The sequence below is a fragment of the Strigops habroptila genome, chromosome W, assembly GCF_004027225.2.
Source record: "Strigops habroptila isolate Jane chromosome W, bStrHab1.2.pri, whole genome shotgun sequence".
In the NCBI taxonomy this organism is placed as follows: Eukaryota; Metazoa; Chordata; class Aves; order Psittaciformes; family Psittacidae; genus Strigops; species Strigops habroptila.
The window spans coordinates 14,184,996-14,208,468 of NC_044301.2; the positions used below are offsets into that span (position 1 = coordinate 14,184,996).

At 43.9% G+C, this 23,473-nt stretch overlaps 1 protein-coding gene across 12 annotated transcripts in view; it reads left to right on the forward strand.

Moving 5' to 3' along the window:
• LOC115619073 (CUGBP Elav-like family member 4) overlaps window positions 1–23,473 on the forward strand; it is a 528,109-nt gene that overhangs the window by 38,162 nt on the left and 466,474 nt on the right. The window lies entirely within an intron of this gene.

Sequence of the window (23,473 nt, forward strand, 5' to 3'; positions counted from 1 at the left end):
TTGCCTGTGCGAAGAGCTCTATAGCACTGTGACTGCTGGAGGATTTTAGGTGGCAGTATTAGCTGCAGTAGTAAAAAAGCATCAGAAAGCACAGGGTGGGAGATTAGTTGGATAGAAAGACCCATGAATGAAGGGTTAATTACATTCAAAGAGGCCATCATATGGAGCAGAAGACGCAATAGGTTTCTTCGAAACTTACTAAATAGCTGGAAACAGTGTCGTGGTTTGAGCCCAGCCGATAAGTCAGAACCACACAGCCGCTCACTCACTCCCCCCCTTCTTCCTCCCCCTGCTCCCGGAGGGATGGGGAGGAGAATCGAAAGAATGTAACTCCCACGGGTTGAGATAAGAACAGTCCCGCAACTAAGGTATAATACAAAACCACTACTGCTACCACCAATGATAATAACGATAAGGGAAATAACAAGGGGAGAGGATACAATTGCTCACCACCCGCCCACCGATACCCAGCCTGACCCGAGCAGTGATCTCGGCCTTCTGGGTGACTCCCCCTGGTTTATATACTGGGCATGATGTGCTGTGGTATGGAATACCCCTTTGGCCAGTTTGGGTCAGGTGTCCTGTCTCTGCTTCCTCCCGGCTTCCCCTCCTCCCTGGCAAAGCATGAGACTGAGAAAGTCCTTGGTCGGAGTAAACATTACTTAGCAACAACTAAAAACATCAGTGTTATCAGCGTTGTTCCCAGGCTGAAAGTTAAAAAAACACAGCACTGCACCAGCTACTAAGAAGGAGAAAAATGACTGCTATAGCTGAACCCAGGACACACAGTTTAATGAATTTTGATGGAATCTTTCTGAATCATATGCATGTTGCATCTTCTGACTGTAAGAAGTCAAAGTATTGTTGAAAGGGAGGGTATCACCCTACTTTAGGTTTCACAGTTTGATATTTTAAAAAATATTCTGCAACAAGCACTTTATTAAATATATATTTTTCTCCTTATTTAATTCCCCCCTTGCAAGTGGAAAAGACTTTCAGGATCTGAGAGCACTGAATACCATAGATTATTCTACTATTATATAGCACATGCTTTACATTTATTGAGACATCTTGTGCCATCAAGATAAAGGAGGCCTTAATATTTTTCCCTGCTTAGGAGCCATCTATGAATACGTGGTGATGAATTCTGCTGTCAGTGTTACCCATGTAAATCTAGAGGAACTGACTCCTGTGAATTTATTCCAGGATAACTGCAGTATAAATGAGATCAAGATTTGGCCCGGTCTGGTAGAAGAAAGAAAGGAAAGAGTTGGAGTTCTCTTTTTTTATTTGCAGTGTGCATAGGCTGGGATGGGATCATACACTTCACAACTCATATCCCTGATGGCTCCAGCAGGGGGCAGCAGCAAAGCCAATCTGATGCTACACCTACATGATATTTGCACTTTAGAGAGAGCAGGTCGTTTAGCAGCACATCAGAAATCTTGACTGCAACATCTTTATCATGTTGATTTGCATCATCATCTGCCTCAAAATCAAAGGGAAACTGAGGCAAGGCATGCAATGAGCCTGTCTTAGAGTAGCTGTGTCTGGCTCCTGGCCGTACTTTTACATCTACCTTCACTATGCTGAGGTTTTCCATTGCCTTGGTAACTTGAAATTTCTGTTGCTCTTTCTCAAAATGCCAGGCACCCTCTCAGATAGCTGATAGTATAAGGCTGCCCTACTTTTCATTAACTTGGGGCCCAGTTCTGTTTCAGGGTGCAGAAAGAGTTGCTGAGACGCTCTCAGCAAGAACTGACAGGGCTTAACACTTTGCAGAACTGTGTTGAGGTTTGTTGAAGGAGAAAATCTGCACTGTTTTAACTGCAGCAGCATGACTGGGATGTGTCTATTAGAAACATTACAATACCTATATAGAAATGGTTACATATAAATACATACATACATAAATACATGTACATATAAATATGCACAGGCACACACCAATAGCAGAAGGAAAGTAAAAGCATGCTGGCATCAGGCATTTTTACACCACTACAGTTGTGTCCACCCTCCAGGGTCTACTGAGATAATGTTTTCTGTGACAAGGTAGTGTTACACTGGCTCAGGGCTGTGGACCCAGAGGGTATCCGAGTGCAGGAGCCAGAGCTTCCTAAGAGCAGAGACAACCTCAGATCTGGATTTGGAGTGAGACTTTCCAGAGAACAGCAGGAGGACTTTGCACCCATACATTTTTGTAAAGAAGACAGGTATTTAAATGCACTTCCTCAGGACTCAAGACTGCACCTTTCCCCAGTATGGAGTTGGTGTTGCTTTCCCTTCTTGTCTCCCTGTCCCTCCCTTGTGTTTTAGATCTTTCTCTACTTAGAAGAAGACAATGTGATGCCTACGTGAATGGTGCAGATAAGTTAGCCATGCAGCTTGGAGCGCTAGCCCTAAACCACCTAGCTTCCCTTTGATCCGATATTAAAACAAAAGACATCTGCATCAGAATTATCCTTTGCCAGGTAATGGTTATTTTGTGTGTTGCCTTAATTCAGCTGCAAGGAGCTCTCATCTCTTTGTATCATGCCCAGATCTGCACTCATCTTAATACTTTTATCAATGTGCCAGAAGGTTGCTTCTATTGTGAATACAGATGTGCAGAAGCTTTCAGTGCTTTTAAGTAAAGAGTTAAACAATACTTCAGGTGACATTAAATTGTTATTTCCTTACCCCCCTCCAAATCTTCCTCTTCCCCTCTGTCCTGGGTTCAGCTGTAACAGTTATTTTTCTCCTTCTTAGTAGTTGGTGCAGCGCTCTGTTCTCAACTTTAGTCTGAGAACAGTGCTGATAACACACCAATGTTTTCAGTTGTTGCTAAGTAATGTTTACTCAGATCAAGGACTTCTTCAGTCTCATGCTCTGCCAGTGAGGAGGGGCACAAGAAGCTGGGAGGAAGCAGAGACAGGACACCTGACCCAAACTAGCCAAAGGGGTATTCCATACCACAGCACGTCATGCCCAGTATATAAAGTGGGGGGAGTTACCTGGAAGGCCCAGATTGCTGCTCGGGTCAGGCTGGGTATCAGTTGGCCAGTGGTGAGCAATTATATTCTCTCCCCTTGTTATTTCCCTTATCATTATTATTATTGGTGGTAGCAGTAGTGGTTTTGTATTATACCTTAGTTACTGGACTGTTCTTATCTCAACCTGTGGAATTTACATTCTTTTGATTCCCCTCCTTATCCCTCCAGGAGTGGGGGGGAAGAAGGGGGGGAGTGAGTGAGCGGCTGCGTGGTTCTCAGTTACCAGCTGGGCTTAAACCACAACAGTCCTTTGTGGAGCCCAACGTGGGGCACGAAGGGTTGAGGTAACGACAGATCTGACCAGAATGTGTCTAAAAGTATTTGTGATAAGCATTCCTTGTTTTGGATTAATAGTCGCTCATCACAATGTTGATTTATTTGCTCTCAGAGTTGTTGCGCTTGGACTCAGAGTTTCAGGATGTCATATCTTATTTGCAGCCAGTATTAGCTGTTTTAGTGTTTATCAGCTTTGGGGCCTTGGCTAAGGTTCTTGTTTTGCTGTACTTTATGATAGTGACTTGTAGTACAATACACTCATTGATCATGAAACTGGGCTGGTATGCGTTCTCAGCATGGTCATCACCTCTATACTTTGGGAGGCATGTAATGGGAATTTTTAACAATTACACCTCTTTTTTTTTTCCTTCCCTTGGAGTGTCAACCTATGGAGGAGATATTCCCTCACACCCTCCGTTCCCCCACCAGGCTATTTACAGTAGATTCTGGGAATATTAAAGATCTTGAATATCCTTCCAATGCCCTTGAAATCAGCCTGCTCCTTTTGCTGGGAACCCACATGTTGCTTAATATGCTCTTTGTGTTTTGCCTACAGCCATACCATCCTAGGAATGCTCGATCTTGTCTGATCTCAGAAGCTAAGCAGGGTCGGGTTCGGGTCTTGTCTAAGGTTAAATGACTATTTAAGAATACCACCAAGTGATCTTCCCCGAGGCTGGACAGTCATGAGTGGCAGGGTGTGTGGGATCATATGGGCAAGCTCCTAGGCCAGTGGGCCCCTCCAGTGCTTTGGAACTTCACTCCTGACCAAATATGAAATCCAGAAAAATGAACAGAACACTTACACAAGGTGTGCTGTCGTCCTGGCATTACCCGAGTGACAACTTAGCACAATGTGCTGGGTTTTGGCCTATGCCTACAGAGCCCTGTTCTGTAAGTAGCAGGAAAAAGATGTCTCTGGATCTGATAGCAAAGCAACAGACAATGCAGCTACTCAATCCCCAAGCACAGCAGCTCCCCCAACTCCGGAGACAAGCACAGCAGCTACTCAAACCCTGACAACAGACACTACAGCCACTCCAACCCCAGTGAAAGACACTGCAGCTGAACCAAAGGACCAATCCATGCTAGTATCATTTGCCTCTATAAGCATTTGCCTCTATAAGCATTTTCCTCTATAAGAGGAAACACAAATGAAAGGCACAAAAAACAACTCGTGCAGTGAAGGAAGATGAAGACAACACATGAACGAGAGGGGGCAACATCTGAATGAGAGGAATTAGTACAGGAATAAGAGGAAGAAGTAACTTCTCGATCCCTGTCCTTGACTGAGCTGAGGAATATGTGAAAAGATTTCAGATGTCTTCCAAATGAGCACATCATCACCTGGTAGCTCTGAAGCTGGGACAATGGGCTCAACAGTCATGAACTAGAAGGTAGGGAAGCCAAGCAGCTGCCATCACTTGCTAGGGAAGAGGGAAGTGACAATGTGATTGCAAAAGAGAAACAAGCCCTCAGCCTCTGGAGATGGCTCTTGGCAGCTGTGAAGGAAAGGTAACCCTACAAGGACGATGTTATATGTTGGCCAAGCAAGTGGACCATGATAGAGAAAGGCCTCCAGTACCTGAGGGAATTAGCCATTCTAGAGATGATCTATCATAAGCCAGATGCTGGGAATGCACCCATAGATCCAGAGGAAGTCGAATGTACACGACCCCTGTGGTGGAAATTTACACGGAGTGAACCATCATCATATGCCAACTCATTGGCATCAGTGAGCTGGAGGGATGAAGCAGCACTGACAGTGGATGAAGTGTGTCATCACCTCTGGGAGTTTGAAGACAATCTCATCACTTCCATAATTTCAGCTGTGGAAAAACTCCTGACACAGGAGTTCAAACAATTGAGAGAAGATCTATCCAGCTCCCCATGTATACAGAATGACATCTCAGCTATTAACAGAAGGCACCCTACTGCTCGAGAGAGAAGATATAGGCGGTACATGCCATGGGCCACCCTATGGTTTTACCTGTGGGATCACAGAGAAGACATGAGGAAGTGGGATGGAAAACCTACCTGAGTTCTGGAGGAAAGGGTGCGTGAACTGAAAGGGCAAACAAGTGTCAGTGGTGATTCTCCTAAGAAAGTTGCTGCTCCAGTCTTTGGTGAGCAGTTTCCCAGATGGAGTGGCATAGCTGCCTTGGAGATGGAGGAAATTAAGCAGCTGCCCACCTTGCCTGGTCTCTCAGAGGATCCTTCTGTTGTGGGGTTGCTGAAGGTCGAAGAACAACAAGGGCCAATTGCGACCGCAACAGTGCACTGGCAGCAATATAGCACTGAGACTCCCTGATTCCCATCCATAAGGTGATCCATAGACTGGAGAGCCAAGGAGTGATCAGCAGGACCCGCTCACCCTTTAATAGCCCCATATGACCAGTGCAGAAGTCTAACAGAGAGTGGAGACTAACGATAGACTATTGTGGCCTCACTGAAGTCACACCACCATTAAGTGCTGCCATACCAGACATGCTAGAACTTCAATCTGAACTGGAGTCAAAGGCAGCCAAGTGCCTTTGACAAAACTTATATTGCCAATGCTCAGGTCAGGCTGGGTATCGGTCAGCAGGTGGTAAGCAATTGTATTGTGTATCACTTGTGTTCACTGTTGGTTTTTTTTCCTTTCCCCTTTTAGTTTTATATCCTCTCCCCTTTTTATTTCCCTTATTATTATTATTACTAGTAGTAGTAGTAGTAGCAGTTTTGTATTATACTTTAGTTATTGGACTGTTCTTATCTCAGCCCTTGGGATTTACATTCTTTTGATTGTCCTCCCCCTCCCTCCAGGAGCAGGGGGAAAGAAGTGAGGGGGAGTGAGCAAGTGGCTGCATGGTTCTGAGTTACCTGCTGGGCTTAAACCACAGCACCGTCCCTCACTAAGCCCAGATGCTGAAGCCCTTATTTTTATGTCAGCTTCATGCTCAAATTGTACATCCCAAATGTGTTTTCCCTTCTTTATCTTTTATTTCTGATGGGAGCCATTCTCTCTCTAAGGGGTGGAGAAAGAGAGGCACAGAAATCCTTCCAAGGAGCTATAGACAAAATGAACCTCACAAGCAAGTGGCCTGTCTTGGTGGCTCATTCCCTCCCTCTTTCGGGTGACCTGCTGGGGTGAGCCCAAGAAAGCCACCCACCTTGCCTGAGTCCTGCCATGAGGATTTGCAGCCCTATCTAGACTTTTAATGCACCTTTATGGTGTTGAGAGCTGGGAGTTAGGAAAGATGCCTTTTTTTTTTTCTAGCTCAGCTGTTAGTTTACTCTGCAGATGCTGAGCAAGTCATTTCTAGAGAAAAATTAAAACTGGCTGTTACTTTTTTTAGTATCTACTTGTTTTGTATGCTCAGATCTTGCAAAAGAGCATCCTGGCTTTCTCTTCAGGGAGGGCCCATGGCACTCCAACTTGCATGCTGCGTGATCGGGAATGCCGCACAGACCTTCTTGCCTCCAGAATAGGCAGAGACCGAAAAAAAGACCCCCCTGCCAGTGGTTGTAAATTACAATCCCCTTACGATCCCCTTGTGTGCTCCCATAGTTTGTCTCGTGTGACTGCTGGTGCTTCATACAAAGATACTCCCGAGTTGGAAAGGAGGGTGTAGGATTGACAAACTTCATTTCTCTGATAGACACCACCTGCTTTATGTTTTACCCCCCTTTCCTGATCCTGCCAGATGTGGCTGATCCTTTTGGTGCAAGGAAAATATGCTTATGGAAATGGCCAATCTTTTCCTAAATATTCCTTCTCTTTATTGGTTGTCAGGTTCTTGATACTCTTTATTTTTTCTCTCATTGTTTTTTTCTTTATTTCCTTCCCTCCTTTGGGGAAAAGAAAAACCACACACATAAAAATTCAACAGGGCAGGAAACTAAACCTTTCCACAAAGATGCTTTGGTAAGATGCTGGCTTTTCACTCATTTATTTTTCACTGATTGATTATTTTTTATAGGGGAGAAAGGAAGGAGTGAGTGCGAGGGATGTGACAGAGATGGCAACTGAGTAAAGAAAGTATTTAATTTATTTGGAGAGCTCTGTCATTGGCTGTCATTTTTTCCCACACAGAGGAGAAAACAAGAAGAGCTTTAAACCCATCAGCAACACTCACATGAATTGAATGCCAGGTGGAACTGCTCCCATTTCCCCGGATATGATAAGGATAATGGTTTCCTCCTAGCATGATTCTACCCTTTCTGTCCTGGTTAGGCAAGTCTTAGGCATGCTGCAACACCACTAGGCATTCCAAGACTCCTTTTAATTCAGGTAATTAATTGCTTTATACTGAAAAGTTGTTTCAAAATAAGGACATAACAGCCCCCTCAAACTCCTCTTGCTCTTTTAGGATGATATGAACCATTACAGCCAGGAAGCACTGGATGTCTCTGGTTACCCGTTCATCCTCAGTGCTCCCCAGATGGCATGGTTTGCCTCTGTGCAGTGAATCCTCAGAGACTATCTGGACCTTGAGGATATTGAAATCCAAAAAGCAGAAGGGCAGTGCCACAAGTTTAGGAACTTGCACTTTAAAAAAGTGCAGGAATATCAAGGATAGTTTTTATTTCCGGGACCTAGACACGCTTGAGAGGTGGGCTAGTGCAAACCTCATGAAGTTCAACAAGGCCAAGTGCAAGGTCCTGCACCTGGGTCAGGGCAATCCCAAGCACAACTCCAGGCTGGGTGGACAATGGATTGAGAGCAGCCCTGAAGAGAAGGACTTAGGGATGCCAGTTGACAAAAAGCTCAACATGACCACTGTCATGACCAGTAGCGTGTGCTTGCAGCCCAGAAAGCCAACCGTATCCTGGGCTGCATCAAAAGGAGCATGGCCACCAGGTCGAGGGAGATAATTCTCCCCCTCTACTCTGCTCTTGTGAGACCCCACCTGGAGTACTGCGTTCAGCTCTGGGGCCCCCAACACTAGAGGGACATGGACCTGCTTGAGTGAGTCCAGAGGAGGGCCACGAAGATGATCAGAGGGCTGGAGCACCCCTCCTATGAAGACAGGCTGAGAGAATTGGGCTTGTTCAGCCTGGAGAAGGGAAGGCTCAGGGGAGACCTTATAACAGTCTTCTACTACCTAAAGGGGGCCTAGAAGAAATCTGGAGAGGGACTTTTACAAAGGCACGTAGTGACAGGACAAGGGGGAATGGTTTTAAACTGAAAGAGGGTAGATTTAGATTAGACTTTAGGAAGATATTTTTTACTATGAGGGTGGCAAGACACTGAAACAGGTTGCCCAGAGAAGTTGTGGATGCCCCAACCCTGGAAGAGGTCAAGGCCTGGTTGGATGGGGCTTTGAGCAACCTGGTCTAATGAAGGGTGTCCCTGCCCATGGCAGGGGGGTTGGAACTAGATGATCTTTAAGGTCCCTTCCAACCAAAACCATTCTATGATTATATGAAAATCAGTTAGGGCACTGTCTCACAGTGAACTGCGCTGCCAGTGGGGCCAGGGCTGGGCAGCAGCAGGGGCTGCAAATGGGTGGCCGGCATCACCTACACCTTGGGGTATGCTACATGCATCCCATCCCATCCCATCCACACGAAATCCATGGAGGATGTGAGTCTGTCACAGGTCATGGCTCCCACTCAGGCTGTTTAGCTCAGGAAGTCATTGTTTTAATCTTAATCAGTCACTGAGCCAGTAACCGTCACCCCTGCAGGAACAGTGAAAACAGGAAATGGGCATGGCCTGTTACTGCTACTATATAGGATGTTGTTTTACACCTTTTGGGGAAGGCATATCCTGCAAGGGTGCTGAGTCCCCTCTGTGTGGAGCTGGTTTCCCTTTCCCTTTGACCTATAGGGAAATTAGGCTTTCTTCTCTCCTTCACTCTTAAACCAGTGAGCAATTTCATATGCCTCTGTTACCATCACTGGACTCTCCTCCATTTCTTAAATTTTTTTCATGCTTTTTTTCCCTGTCATTATTTTTGTCCAACAGCTATTTGTTCAGTAATCTCCCCCAAGAGACTAACACACTAATAGTCAGTGAGCAAAACACGAAAGACACAGTACTTAAAGGATGAATACTTGGGAGACAGCATCAGTCTTTTGATGTCCTGTTTACAGTCAGGTTTATTTGCTATATATACGTCTATAATAACTATACATCTTCATACAGCTGTCTTACTGCTCAAATGGAGATTTCCATCTGCTTTGCAAACCTTATACCTCTCCTTAGCTTGCGGAGAGGAGGAAAGTAGCAGCATTCCCAGTACTCAAAGGGGTACCCCGGGGCACAGAGCGACCCATATATTTTGGACAGTAGGACGTCTTAGCTGAAGTCAGTCCACTCATTACACGCCCTCTACACCAGCAGTCCCAGTCCTGAAAACATCTCCACACCTTCCACTTTAACTCCATGGTTGTTCCCATTCGAGGCAATAGGAGTCTGTGTCCCCTGATCTTTGGATAATTAACATGGTGCAGAACTGGGGCCATGTCTCCAAATAGATGCTGCATTTCTCTCACTCATGGCTGGCTAAAAGAATATCATCCGATCTTTAGTGACCCTACTGCACTGAATGGATAACAGCTAAGCATTTAATACACACACAGAAAAGGCAAGGGAATTCAAGGGGGAAAAGATGGCTCTAACTGCATTGCATTTTGCAGCATGCTCTGGCAACAGCTGCAAGTATGCTTTGTAAAGAAACTTTGGTTTTACAGTCATGGTCCTTCTTTGGTGGCTGCTTTTACTTTGGTTTTCCTCACACAAATTCTTTTAAACTGGCAGCAAAGACTTACTTAGGACTGCATTAGGGCTCTTGAAAACACCCTTTTTTTAATTCCATGGAAATTGATACCACACACTTGGACAATTTTATTTCTTTTTAACAGATATTGGTAGGCATTCTTTTCACGTCCCCCTTGTGATTTTATACAGAACACTTTTACAGGCAGATTGCTTCACACCCCTCCAAAGCAATGAAACCATTCCTGTGTATATAATTAAGCACGGGGGGGGGGGGGGGGGAAGAAAAAAAGAAAAAGCTACAACAGCCTAACAATTTAATCTGAAAAGTCCTCCAGATTTTTAAAATTCTGAATTAACAAATCATAGAATCATAGAATCATAGAATAGTAAGGGTTGGAAAGGACCTTAAGATCATCTAGTTCCAACCCCCCTGCCATGGGCAGGGACACCTTGCCCTAAACCACGTGGTCCAAGGCTCTGTCCAACCTGGCCTTGAACATTGCCAGGGATGGAGCATCCACAACCTCCCTGGGCAACCCATTCCAGTGCTTCACCACCCTCACTGTAAAGAACTTCTTCCTTATATCTAATCTAAACTTCCCCTGTTTAAGTTTGAACCCATTACCCCTTGTCCTACCACTACAGTCCCTAAGGAAGAGTCCCTCCCCAGCATCCTTACAGACCCCCTTCAGATACTGGAAGGCTGCTATGAGGTCTCCATGCAGCCTTCTCTTCTCCAGGCTGAACAGCCTCAACTCTCTCAGCCTGTCTTCATACGGGAGGTGCTCCAGCCCCCTTATCATCCTCGTGGCCCTCCTCTGGACTTGCTCCAACAGCTCCATGTCCAAAAGGACACCAGAACTGTACACAGTACTCCAAGTGAGGTCTCAGGAGAGCAGAGGGGCAGGATCACCTCCTTCGACCTGCTGGTCACGCTTCTTTTGATGCAGCCCAGGATACGGTTGGCTTTCTGGGCTGCAAGCGCACACTGCTGGCTCATGTTAAGCTTCTCATCAACCAACACCCCCAAGTCCTTCTCTGCAGGGCTGCTCTGAATCTCTTCTCTGCCCAACCTGTAGCTGTGCCTGGGATTGCCCCGACCCAGGTGTAGGACCTTACACTTTGCTTGGTTAAACTTCATAAGGTTGGCATCAGCCCAGTTTCTAACTGGACATCGAACCATTTACCACAACTCTTTGCGTGCGGCCATCGAGCCAGTTTTTGATCCACCGAGTGGTCCATCTATCAAATTGACGTCTCTCCAATTTAGAGACAAGGATGTAATGCGGGACAGTGTCGAACGCTTTGCACAAGTCCAGGTAGATGACGTCAACTGCTCTGCCCCTGTCCATCAGTTCTGTGGCTCCATCATAGAAGGCCACCAAATTGGTCAGGCAGGATTTCCCCTTAGTGAAGCCATGCTGGCTGTCACCAACCACCTCGTTGTTTTTCATGTGCAAAATCTGTTCTGTTCTGTTCAAAATCCTTTTGAACAGAATTTCAAAAAGTCATGCATGCCTCTAACAGTAATTTTAAATACCCACACATTTGGGAACACATGGAAGTTAATGATTTTAAAGTGGTAATAACATCATACATTCTGGCCCCTGTTTGGCCCTGATCCTGCACAGTTGAAGCCAGTAGGAGCTTTATTATTGACTTTGTTGAGCATATGATGAAGTACTTAATGGATACAGCCTCACTCAAATCAAATGGATTGCATGGGCATAGCAGAATTCATCCCCTAATTTCTTATAACACATAACAAAAAACGCCTAGCAGACTCCAATATTCAGAATCCATAGAGGGACAACAGGGGGACCTGTACTTGGGGAGTGAAAATGCAGGAGGGTAGATCAGCAGGAGTAATATCTTCACAGTAATATAGGTATCTTAGGTATCCAATATCCTAGGAATCCTCCCAAAAGATTGGGGTAGCATAGTTATACCCTGTGTACACAGAAAAGAGGGAGTTGCTATTAGAGTTTGGAAGGCCATGAAGTTGCTACTTTTGATTTCAAAGAAAACAAGAAATTGGAGTTTAAAGGTTAATAGAGCTTTATTGACAGCTCTGATGCATTCAGAAAAATGGAAGAGAACCTCAAAAATTATAATGTTGGATTAAAATCTTAAGACAAAACACATTCAATCATTTTATCTCAAAACAGTACATTTTGAGATTTCTAATTGCTGTTTTGTATTACAATCTTTAAGATTCAGATTTTCTCAATTAACACGCAGGCTGGAAAATGTACCTAAAAAACCCAAACAAACTTGAGATTCTCATATATTCTCACACATTCTGAAGCTGGTTATGAGGAAGCACACCAGGCTTGTAGAAACTAGAAGTAGCAATACCAAAAAAAGAAGAGAAAATTGGTTCTTTGAGTATGCACATGGTGCATTTAGTTATTCTGAGGGTCAGGTCTCAAAATTATCCTTTAAATTTTGCTTTGCTTGCTATGCTTTCTCATTCACATTCTTCTGGACTCCAGTGAACACAGGTACCAGATTTATAAATAAAGCTTACATCTTTGAGGGTTGCTTAGAAAAGCTTTTCACCATTAAAGATGCAGAGGGAAAAAGAAAGAAATAGGAAAGAAAGATGTTGCTTTCTTAAGACCATAAGTACAGAGGTATGGAGCACACAAAGCTATTCTACATCCAGCAGTGGCCATAAACACATGCCCAAAGAACAGTAAGAACAGGGCAAGCGTATACAATACTTCCCTCAAACATTCTCCCAGCCTCTCACCATTTTCAGTGCAAGGGATTTCCAAAGCCTGATGTTGTTAATTTCTTCATGTAATGAACTATAATGAGCAATTTCGTCATTATGTGGATATGATCTACAAATTCTTGAGAACTTAGTACCATATGTGTACTACATATTCCACCTAAGTCCATGCATCTGGTCAATAGAGAGGAGAAAAATAATTCAGAGGGTACAATAAAGCCTTGAGCAGAGTCTTTTAGAAGCACCCAAGAAGAAATATGCTGAAGCATACAAGGTTTGAATATGCCTTTTGGGACTGGCCACAAGTATATATACCCCTAGTATAAGAAAAAGAACTACTGCATAATTCTTTGGAGAAACAGTACATCTGGAACCAGATCAAATGCCTGCAATAAAAGCTGAATCCATGTAAAATTCACCCCCATTTAACATTTCACTCCAAGCTTCAGGGTCAGATAGATTATATTTGAAGTCCATCCAACCTTTCAGATGAGTCTGGAGTTCAGGAGAAATGGAGAGGACTTTTTCTTTTGCAAAATTATCCTGTGGATGAAACACTGGTGAGTCTTTCACTTGGAACCAGCTATCGGTGCTCAGAACAAAACTTGAGCAAGTGTGCCTGTATATTTCCCAAATGAAAGGTTGGGGTATTAAAAGTGATGACCAAATTTACCAGCACTTCCGTAAGAAGATCTTTACATCATCTAACATCCTACAAGGAAAGATTAATTTCTATCATTACCTTCCACAAACTGCTTGTTTAAAAGTTTAATTCCCACTTTGTGCCTGTGAACAATGCAATAACATCCTTTTGCTATTTGTGTTTTCTGGCCCAGGCCAACATCAAAGGCAGCAGTATGAAATTAAGGAGTGCTTTGGATTTCTATTCAAACCACTTTGTATTCCAAACCTGAGCCCCTGCCTCCCCTTGTCTCAGGTAGACATTTGCATCCTTGAAATGATCTTGTTTATTCTATGTGTTGGAATATAGTTATCTGAATATTAATTATGCTTTTAGTGAAGTTCATTGGTTGAGTGCAGGAATTGAGAATTCTTCCTTCACTTGCAGCCACCTGCTTAGACCTCTGTGTTTATCTGCTTCACTGAGTTTAAATCTGTTTCTGTAAGTCAAAGTCTGTTGTTTCAAGCAGATGTTAATACTCAAAAATAGTGTACAGTCTGCCAATAGCATATGTAGCATAATGCTAATAAATAGAGGCATATACCACCCTTGAAGGTGATTCTGATTTCGATGTAAGATCTCCCCCCCCATCCTGCCAGCCTCTTTCCTGAGGGAAGCCTCCAGCATATACAGCTGTTATGTGAGGGCAAGACCTTAGCAAATGGTCCATTCTGTTTATGCTACATTTGGATAATTAATGATATTGTATATTGCAACTAAATTGTACTGCTATTATCATCAGGTCACTTCTGACAATTAGAAATATCATCTCTGGGTTCATATACAGATAACAATTTTAACTATGTGGATAAGTAAAGGCTTGATGGTGTCTTGCTAATGCAAATATTACCACATATTGGAAGTTGGTAATGCACTGAATATGGGAATTGCATTACACAACAGCAGCCATCTAGTAGCTGAAACTGGTGTGATTGTTGCAACAGTGGTTTTCTACTTTATCCTCCTTCTTAATTTTTTTCCCCTCCCTAAGGATTTGGAATCATCCGTCTGTAAAATATGACAACCATTTAGGCTCAAAGGGACCAGCAGCTTTCAAGCAAAACTGTAATCAAAGTGATTTGGGATGTCTTAGGTGTTGGGAGGAGGGAGAGTTCAGTTGCCTCAGTGCTCTCCTGGCTCCCTGCTCAACACAGTGCTTTGAGCTCCAGCACTAGAGCAGAGTCACTGAAAGGAAAGTTGTTGCTAAAGCATGGTCAGCTTAGCCAAGAGCAGGAGGAAATCTGAGAAAGCTAGGTCCTGAAAGTGCCTTGAGAGCAGATCAATGCTCCTAATCCTGACAGCTGCAGGTAACCATTTGAGAGAGAGACATCATATTGAGTCAAGATGAAAAATTTGAGAAAGGACTTATTGGAGAAATGCAACATTACAGCTCCTGGCTAAATTTGAGAGTATTGAAAAGGATTGGAGGAGCGAAGATTCAAATTGAGTGAAGCTTCTAAGCCTCTGCCCCTTTTACTATTCATCCATCAATAAATGGCACATGTCATGTTAGGGCTCAGACTTGAAATTAATTAGTCTCGATAATACTGAGGAACCTTATTACACCAACCATTACCTTTATAAATCCCAATATATATCAGGAGCAAAGAACACGAAAGTCATTGCAATAATACCATCAGAAAACTGGAGTGTGGTAAGAATCAGCTTTACAGGCCTTGCATTCCCATGAGTCTAATTCCCATTTCATAGGGAAGAAAACATAGCAATCTGCACTCAAAAAGAGAATAGCTGGATCAGAGCCCCCAATTGATATATACTCACAATTTCCTTCTGAGATTGCAGCAGAAGATGTGAAAAGCAAAGTCTACCAATAATTCTGTTCTCCTGCCAAGGCAGGGCCACCTAGAGCAGGTTACACAGAAACATGTCCAGGTGGGGTTTTGTCATGGTTTAAGCCCAGCCAGTAACTCAGAACCATGCAGCCGCTCGCTCACTCCTCCTCTTCTTCCCCCCCACTCCCAGAGGGATGGGGAGGAGAATGGAAAGAATGTAAATCCCACAGGTTGAGATAAGAACAGTCCAGTAACTAAGGTATAATAAAAAACTGCTACTATTACCACCAATAATAATAACAATAAGGGAAATAACAAGGGGAGAGAATATAAAACTAAAAGGGGAAAAAGAAAAGAAAACAATAAACACAAGTGATGTACAATAAAATTGCTCACCACCCGCCGACCAATACCCAGCCCTACCCGAGCAGCAATCTGGGCCTTCAAGGTAACTCCCCCAGGTTTATATACTGGGCATGGCATGCTGTGGTATTGAATACCCCTTTGCCTAGTTTGGATCAGGTGTCCTGTTTCTGCTTCCTCCCAGCTTCCCGTGCCCCTCTTCACTGGCAGAGCATAAGACTGAAAATGTCCTTGCTCAGAGTAAACATTACTTAGCAAGAACTAAAACCATCTGTGTGCTATCAGCACTGTTCCCAGACTAAAGTCAAAAGCACAGTACTGCACCAGCTACTAAGAAGGAGAAAAATGACTGTTAGAGCTGAACCCAGGACAGTATCCACCCCTTATTCCCTACTATTCACGTATTGCTCAGATCCGATATTTTAAAATGTACCATCACTTTTTGTATTTTTTAAATATATATATACACATATATATACACACACACACACACAAAGAGATAGATATCATTCCTTAGTCCATGGACCATCCCTATGATGTTGCTGAATTCATCCAGTCCATGATATCAGGCTCCATCTCTTGTAACAGTCTTTCAGGGCAGAAGAGACAGTGTGTAGTGCTGGGTTGTTGTCTGCTGACAACACCACTGAACTCATCTGGTCACTGCTGAGCTCGTCTGGTTTCATCAAAGTTCATTCTTTGTTGGGGTGATGATCGGAGGGAAGTCACGGTCAGTCGATGGTGACCTGAGGACAGTTCTGCTGCTGCTGCTGGCTTAACCATGACTTGATTCTCTGCTGATGATCATGACAGCGCATATCTTCTTTTCAAAGCCCAAAGTGGTGGAGATGGGCATCTAGCTGACGGCCTATAAAAGTTTTATACAGCAGGCAACAGCATATAATTGAGTTCATTGGCTGTTTTCCCCCAAAATCAAATCCCCTTGAGGTACACACCAGGCTTCCCCATCTTCCCGCATTACCCACCAAGTATATCCAGGTCCCTGAGCAAAAGCAACCCCACGAGTGGGTTTGCCTTTACCTGAAGCAGGAATAACCCAGACTGTCTTCCCCAACAAATTCTTTATGTGCACCACAGGAACTTTATCCCCCTCTACAGGACGTAAAAGTTCTGATTGGGCTGGGCCAGCCCTGTTGGCAGATCCCCTAGTGTTGACCAACCAGGTGGCTTTTGGCAAATGTGTATCCCAATGTTTGAAAGTCCCACCACCCATTGCTCTCAGTGTAGTTTTTAACAGCCCATTGTATCGTTTGATTTTCCCAGAGGCTGGTGCATGGTAGCGGATGTGATATACCCACTCAATGCCATGCTCTTTGGCCCAAGTGTCTATAAGGTTGTTCCGGAAATGAGTCCCATTATCTGACTCAATTCTCTCTGGGGTGCTGTGTCGCCACAAGACTTGTTTCTCAAGGCCTAGGATAGTGTTTTGGGCAGTGGCATGGGGCACAGCATATGTTTCCAGCCATCCAGTGGTTGCTTCCACATTATTTAGCAACAACTAAAAACATTGGTGTGTTATCAGCACTGTTCTCAGACTAAAGTCAAAAACACAGCACTGCACCATCTACTAAGAAGGAGAAAAATTACTGCTACAGCTGAACCCAGGACAGTTTTGAATGTCTCCAGAGAGGGAGACTCCAAAACCCCTCTGGGCAGCCTGTTCCAGAGCTCTGCCACCCTCAACATAAAGTTCTTCCTCATGTTGAGGTGAAACTTCTTGTGGTTTAGTTTATGGACATCGCTCCTCATCCTGTCACTGGGCACCACTGAAAACAGTTTAGTACCATCCACCTGGCACCTGTCTTTGAGATATTTATATGCATTAATGAGATCCCCTCTCAGTCTTCTCTTCTCTAGACTAAACAGGCCCAGCTCCTGCAATCTCTCCTCATAAGAGAGATATTCCAGACCCCTAATCATCTTTGAGGCCCTCCACTGGACCCTCTCTAGTAGCTCCTTGTCTTTCTTGTACTGAGGAGCCCAGAACTGGTATAGTACTCCAGATGTGGCCTCACTAGGGTCAAGTAGAGGGGAAGGATTACCTCCCTCAATCTTCTGGCTACACTCTTCCCGCTGCACCCCAGGATCATATTGGCCTTCCTGTCCACAACGGCACACTGCCTGCTCACAGTCAACTTGTCCACCAATACTCCCAGGTCCTTCTCAGCTGAACTCTCTAGTAGGTCAGCTGCCAACTTGTACTGGTACTTGGGGTTCCTCCTCCCCAGGTGCAGTACCCTACATTTGCCCTTGTTGAACCTTATGAGGTTTCTCTCTGCCCAATTCTCCAGCCTATCAAGGTCCTGCTGAATGGCAGCACAGCCTTCAGGTATATCAGCCACTCCCCTCAGCTTCGTATCATCAGCAAACTTCTGAGGCTACATTCTATTCCTTTGTCTAGGTCATTGATAAGCAAGTTGAATAAGACTGGACCCAGTATTGATACCTGGGGAACACCACTGAGCTTACCTATGAGGATGTTATGGTAGACAGTGTCAAAAGCCTTGCTGAAGTCAAGGTAGATAACATCCACTGCTCTCCCCTCATCAACCCATCTTGCTATGTCATCATAAAAGGCTATTACATTGGTCAAGCAAGATTTATCCTTGGTGAATCCATGCTGGACTAGTCCTGATGACCTTCTTTTCTTCTATATGCTTGGTGATGACCTCCAGAATGACCTGTTCCATTACCTTTCCAGGGATGGAGGTGAGGCTGACTGGTCAGTAGTTTCCCGGGTCCTCCTTCTTGCCCTTTTTGTAGATGGGAGTAACATTGGCCTTCCTCCAGTCATCGGGCACCTCACCCATTCTCCATGATTTTTCAAAGATGATGGAGAGCAGCAGAGCAACAACATCTGACAGCTCCCCCAGTACGCTTGGGTGCATCCCATCAGGGTCCATGGATTTATGGGTGTTAAGTCTCTCTAGCCTATCCCTAACCTAATGCTCTATGACCAGGAGGAAGTCTTCCTTTCTCCAGCCTTCATCTCCAACCTCCAAGGTCTGGGACTCCTGAGGGCTTTTCTTAGCGGTAAAGACGAATGCAAAGAAGGTATTCAGTAATTCTGCCTTCTCTGTGTCTTCTGTTACCAGGACACCCATCTGATTCAGCAGCAGCCCCACATTTTCCCTTATCTTCCTTTTGCTGTGATATACTTGCAGAAGCCCTTCCTGTTGTCCTTTGCCAAGCAAAGTGGCCTTGGCCTTCCTTGTCACATTCCTACATCCCATGACGATGTTCCAGTAGTCCTCCACTTGGCCTGTCTCTGCTTCCACCTCCCAGAAATTTCCTTCTTGAGTTTAAGGTTTACTAGAAGCTCTCTGCTCATCCATACAGGTCTCCTGCCCCCTTTGCCTGATTTCATCATCATGGGGATACACTGGTCTTGGGCTTGGAGGAAGCGGTGCTTAAAAAATGACCAGCTCCCTTGTACTCTCTTCTCTTCAAGTGCCCTATCACATGGGATTCCTCTAAGTAGGTCTTTAAAGAGGCTGAAGTTAACTCTCCAGAAGTTTAGTGTTCTAGTCCAGCTTACTGTTTTGCTTCCCCCACCAGGATCCTGAGTTCCGCCATCTCATGATTGCTACAGTCAAGGCTGCCCCCAACCTTTACATCATCAACTGGTCCTTCCTGGTTTGTAAGTACAAGGTCTAGCAACACACCTTTCCTTGTTGGCTCCTCCACCACTTGTAACAAAAAGTTATCTTCAGTGATCTGCAGGAACTTCCTGGACTCTGTGTGCTGGGCCGTGTTCTCCCTCCGATAAATATCAGGGTGGTTGAAGTCCCCCAGGAGAACCAGGGCCTGTGACTGCAAGGCTATTTCCAGCTGCCCATAGAAAGCCTCATCGACTTCCTCCTCCTGATCAGGTGGCCTATAGTAAACACCCACAGCAGTGTCCCCCATATTAGCCTGTCCCTTAATTCTCACCTATGAACTCTCAACTCATTCATCTGTCCCTGGGTAGAGCTCAATACATTCCAGTTGCTCTTTCGCATAAAGAGCAACTCCACCACCTCGCCTCTCTAACCTGTCCTTTCTAAAAAGTACATAGCCGTCCATGACAACATTCCACTCACGTGAACTATCCCACCATGTCTCAGTAATTGCAATGAGATTATGGCCCTGCGACTGCGCATAGATTTCCAGTTCATCCTTTTTTTTCCCATGCTATGCACGTTTGTATACAGGCACTTTGGAGAGTTAATTTCACAACCAGGTTCCCTAGAAGGAGTGTAAGAGTCACCATAAACATCCTCGACACAGTTAGCCCTACAGTCCTCATCTTGAGAGGCAGTCAAGCAACATCTATCCCTGCACTGGTTAGCAAGATCTCTCCCCCAGGACGAAGCAACAGTGTGAGCATTGACACTCTGGACCCCACCCCCCAAGTCCTTCAATTTAAAGTCTGTCTCACCAAATGGGCTAGCCTGCTGCCAAAGCTTCTCTTACCTCTACTAGACAGATGGATCCCATCCCTCCCTAACAGTCTAAAATCCATTGTCATAGAGGCCAAAATCTTCTCAGTGACACCAGTTACAAAGCCAGTCATTGATCCGCACTATGTGGATGCTTCTGGCTGTCCCCATTTCCCTAACTGGTAGGGCAGACAAGAAGATGACCTGGACACCAATATTTTTCACCTGCCTTGCCAGGGCTCTATAGTCTTCCTTGATCCTACCTAACTTACTTGTTGTGTCATTTGTACCCATATGAAAAAGTAACAGCAGGTAGTAGTCTGTGCTTTTGACCAGCCAGGGAACCCTCTCAGAAACTTGTAGAAGCCCTTCTTGTTGTCCTGTATGTCCTTTGCCAGGCTTAAGTCTAATTGTGACTTAAAGCAAAAGAGAAATACAATAAATCATAAAAATGAATCAGCTAAAAACACACCCATCATCTTAAAACTGATAAAAAATAAATCTAAACTGTTCACATTAAGGTCCTCCTGCTGAGCCAGCCTAGGAGGATTAGGGATACCAGAGTCACCAAGGTTAGGTTATCCCCCTCCTGCAAAAATGTCTGGAAAGCGTCACAGCTTGAAGGTTGACTTCAGTTTGAGACAGACACACACACTGGACTGTTCATGGAAGAGACCCCACACAGTTATAGTAACATGGCACACCTGCTTCATCTTTGTATGTGCAAGTCCGAGACTGCATCTGAGCTACATGGAGCCACTTCCATGTTCTGTTTCCCTGTTCGGCTGTACAGCCACAGCTCAGAGCCACAAGGCATGGCAGAGTAGTACATATGCTGTTTGGAAAACAAAGCAACAAAACCACATTGTCATCAGTGAAAAGCAGGAGATTCTTCAGCACTACTGAAAGGTGAGTGACAGAAGAGTCTTTTTCCTACCCTCTGTGCCAAAACAGTATTGATACCCTCCACTGCCACCACAGTAACCCAAAACCAGGGAATATCAGTTTTATGCAGTCACAAAATAAACACCTGGTTTAGAAGACATTATCCGCATGCTGTCAACGGGTATTTCATATCCATACTCTTTAACACTAAACACCTACATAGGCCTCTCCCTCTAAGCCAGGTGTACCCAACATTTAGAGTCAACTCCTCTTTTTGAACCTTTTTTTTTTTTTTTTTTTAATCTGCTGGCAACCTCATCTCACTTCTGGGAAGGTATCAGTCAGGCAATTGGTGTCTTTGCTACCCAAGCACTTTCTACTGTTTCCCCTAAAACCCACCAAGTTATTTCCTGAAAATTGCTCTTCTCCCTATCAGGATTACCTAAAGAAGGGGCAGCAGTACAGGGTTAGGACAAAAGGGGTTTCTTGCACATAGTTAGGAGAGGGAATACACCTGTTTTGCTCAGAAGTGAAGGTGGATCTTGCCAGGCTCCTTTGCAAAGCTCTACTCCTGTCCCAGACAGCTCCCTAGGCTGAAGTAGATCCGCTTGGGGGCAGAAGCTCATTGCAAAATCAGACCTGGTTCCCACTCACTGAATTTGACATGCAGGTTCCTAGCTGGTGTAAATTAGCATTGCTTTACCAAAGTCAATAAAGTTGGAGATCTCATACAGTTGAGGTGTTGGTTACAAGGCTATTTTGGTTTTCCTGAGCTGTTTCTCTCTAGAGCTGTTCTACATGAATAGATGAGCTATACACAGTGAGGGTAATGTAGAGTTGCATCTATAAGGTTATTTAGATAGTAGAGCTGTTGTTGAAATCCTTTTGGATATATGTACCTGACTCTGGGTTTGGATTTAGCTCTTAGTCACTAAGAAGTAATTACTTTCTGGTTTGTCATTTATGAATATAAGTTTTTATCCTAAATATGCTACCTAGAATGCAGTTCTCTAACTTTTTCTCTTTCAGGAAGAATAGGAGCTTCTTTTGCTAAGTTAGACCTATTGGGTAGTAATTATTTTAGCTGTTAAGGAATGCATAAGCTTTGAAATTCACTTTCAACAGAAGCAAACAAAACATTGAAAAAGTTAGCAAGTAGAAAAAGTATTTGCTACTTTGTTTGCAGTAGTGTTTAAAAAGGCTGGCTCCTAGAGTAGCTCCTACCTGCTGACAACCCTTTAACTCTCTCTGTATAAGAAATTAGCAGAAGTTCTAGAAAACTGTACTAAAAAAGCTATCGCAGTAAGCCCTGCTTATAAGCTTCACAGACTTGCTTGCTCTTTGAGCCTTTCTTAGCTTTGTCACTACTGAAGTATCTGTATTTCATTGGAGGAGGAAACAAAACACAAAACAACAAAAAACCCAATGCTTTTAGCAAAGCCTAATTAAACAAACAAACAAACAAACCAACAAACAAATCAACTTCAAACCCTCCCCCTACACTTGTTTTATTAGAAATAATAGCAATCATAGCAAATGCCTACTGAAAACACTTAAAAATAATCTCTCCAATACTTGTTTATATTTAATTTCCCCTAAAGACACTTGGTAAAGCAATTTACTCAAAAAGCAGGAGCATACAAGTTCAGGACAACCCTGGAAGCATCACATAATAGCGTCTAAACAAGCCCCCAGTGTCGTCTTATAACTTCTTTCCCCCAAGCCGTATCTTGTTAAAGTTTCCCTTCAATGAGAGCACTTTCTAGCCTGCTTTTTGGGGGATGACCCTTTAAAATGAGGGGCAGAAGCATTGCAGAGCCCTAAAAAGGGTCCATTTTGCAGTAGGCAGTAGACGGCTAAATCTTTTTGTTCTGGTTGGTGAGTATCCTTAATTCTTGTTTGTGAGCTTTGACATGGATTGTGTGTTCTCAAACAAAGCTAGTTATTGTCCCCCTCTTCTTTAAAGCTTAGAAGTTCTGTTTTTCTTTCCTAGATGATTTTTTTTCTTCTGAAAATTGTTCCAACCCACCTCCCTAACAAATCATCTCTGAGCAGACTTCAAACATGGAGGGGTTTTGTTTTCTGAAAATTATAGATAAACCTGTTCTTGAACAGTTGCTTGAAAGTAATTCTCATTAATACAATATGTTAAATCCTGATCTTGAGAAGACTGATGTGTGGGCTTAGGAGCTCTTCAGGATGGGATCTATCCTTTAAGAAGGGCTTGCCTGGGACAATGAGTTTGTGTATTAGGGCCTGGAGCTGTTAGTTTAGACACAAGTAACAAGATGAGGTTATTCCTGTATATAAGTCTATATATAGTACCACATTTCCAGGCTTATGCTTTTACTTATGCAACTGTGTTACTCTTAAATCCCTATGCCCTGTTCCTGCACAGTTCTGGGGCACTGTTTTATTCCTCTAGGATGTTAATAAGCCTTACTGACAAGGAACAGAGCATTAGTCTTTGATGGGTAGGTAGATGAAACATGCATGCATAATAGTAAATATTTATTTAGGTACCTGAGCTATTCTGATTAATGGCTGTATTTTT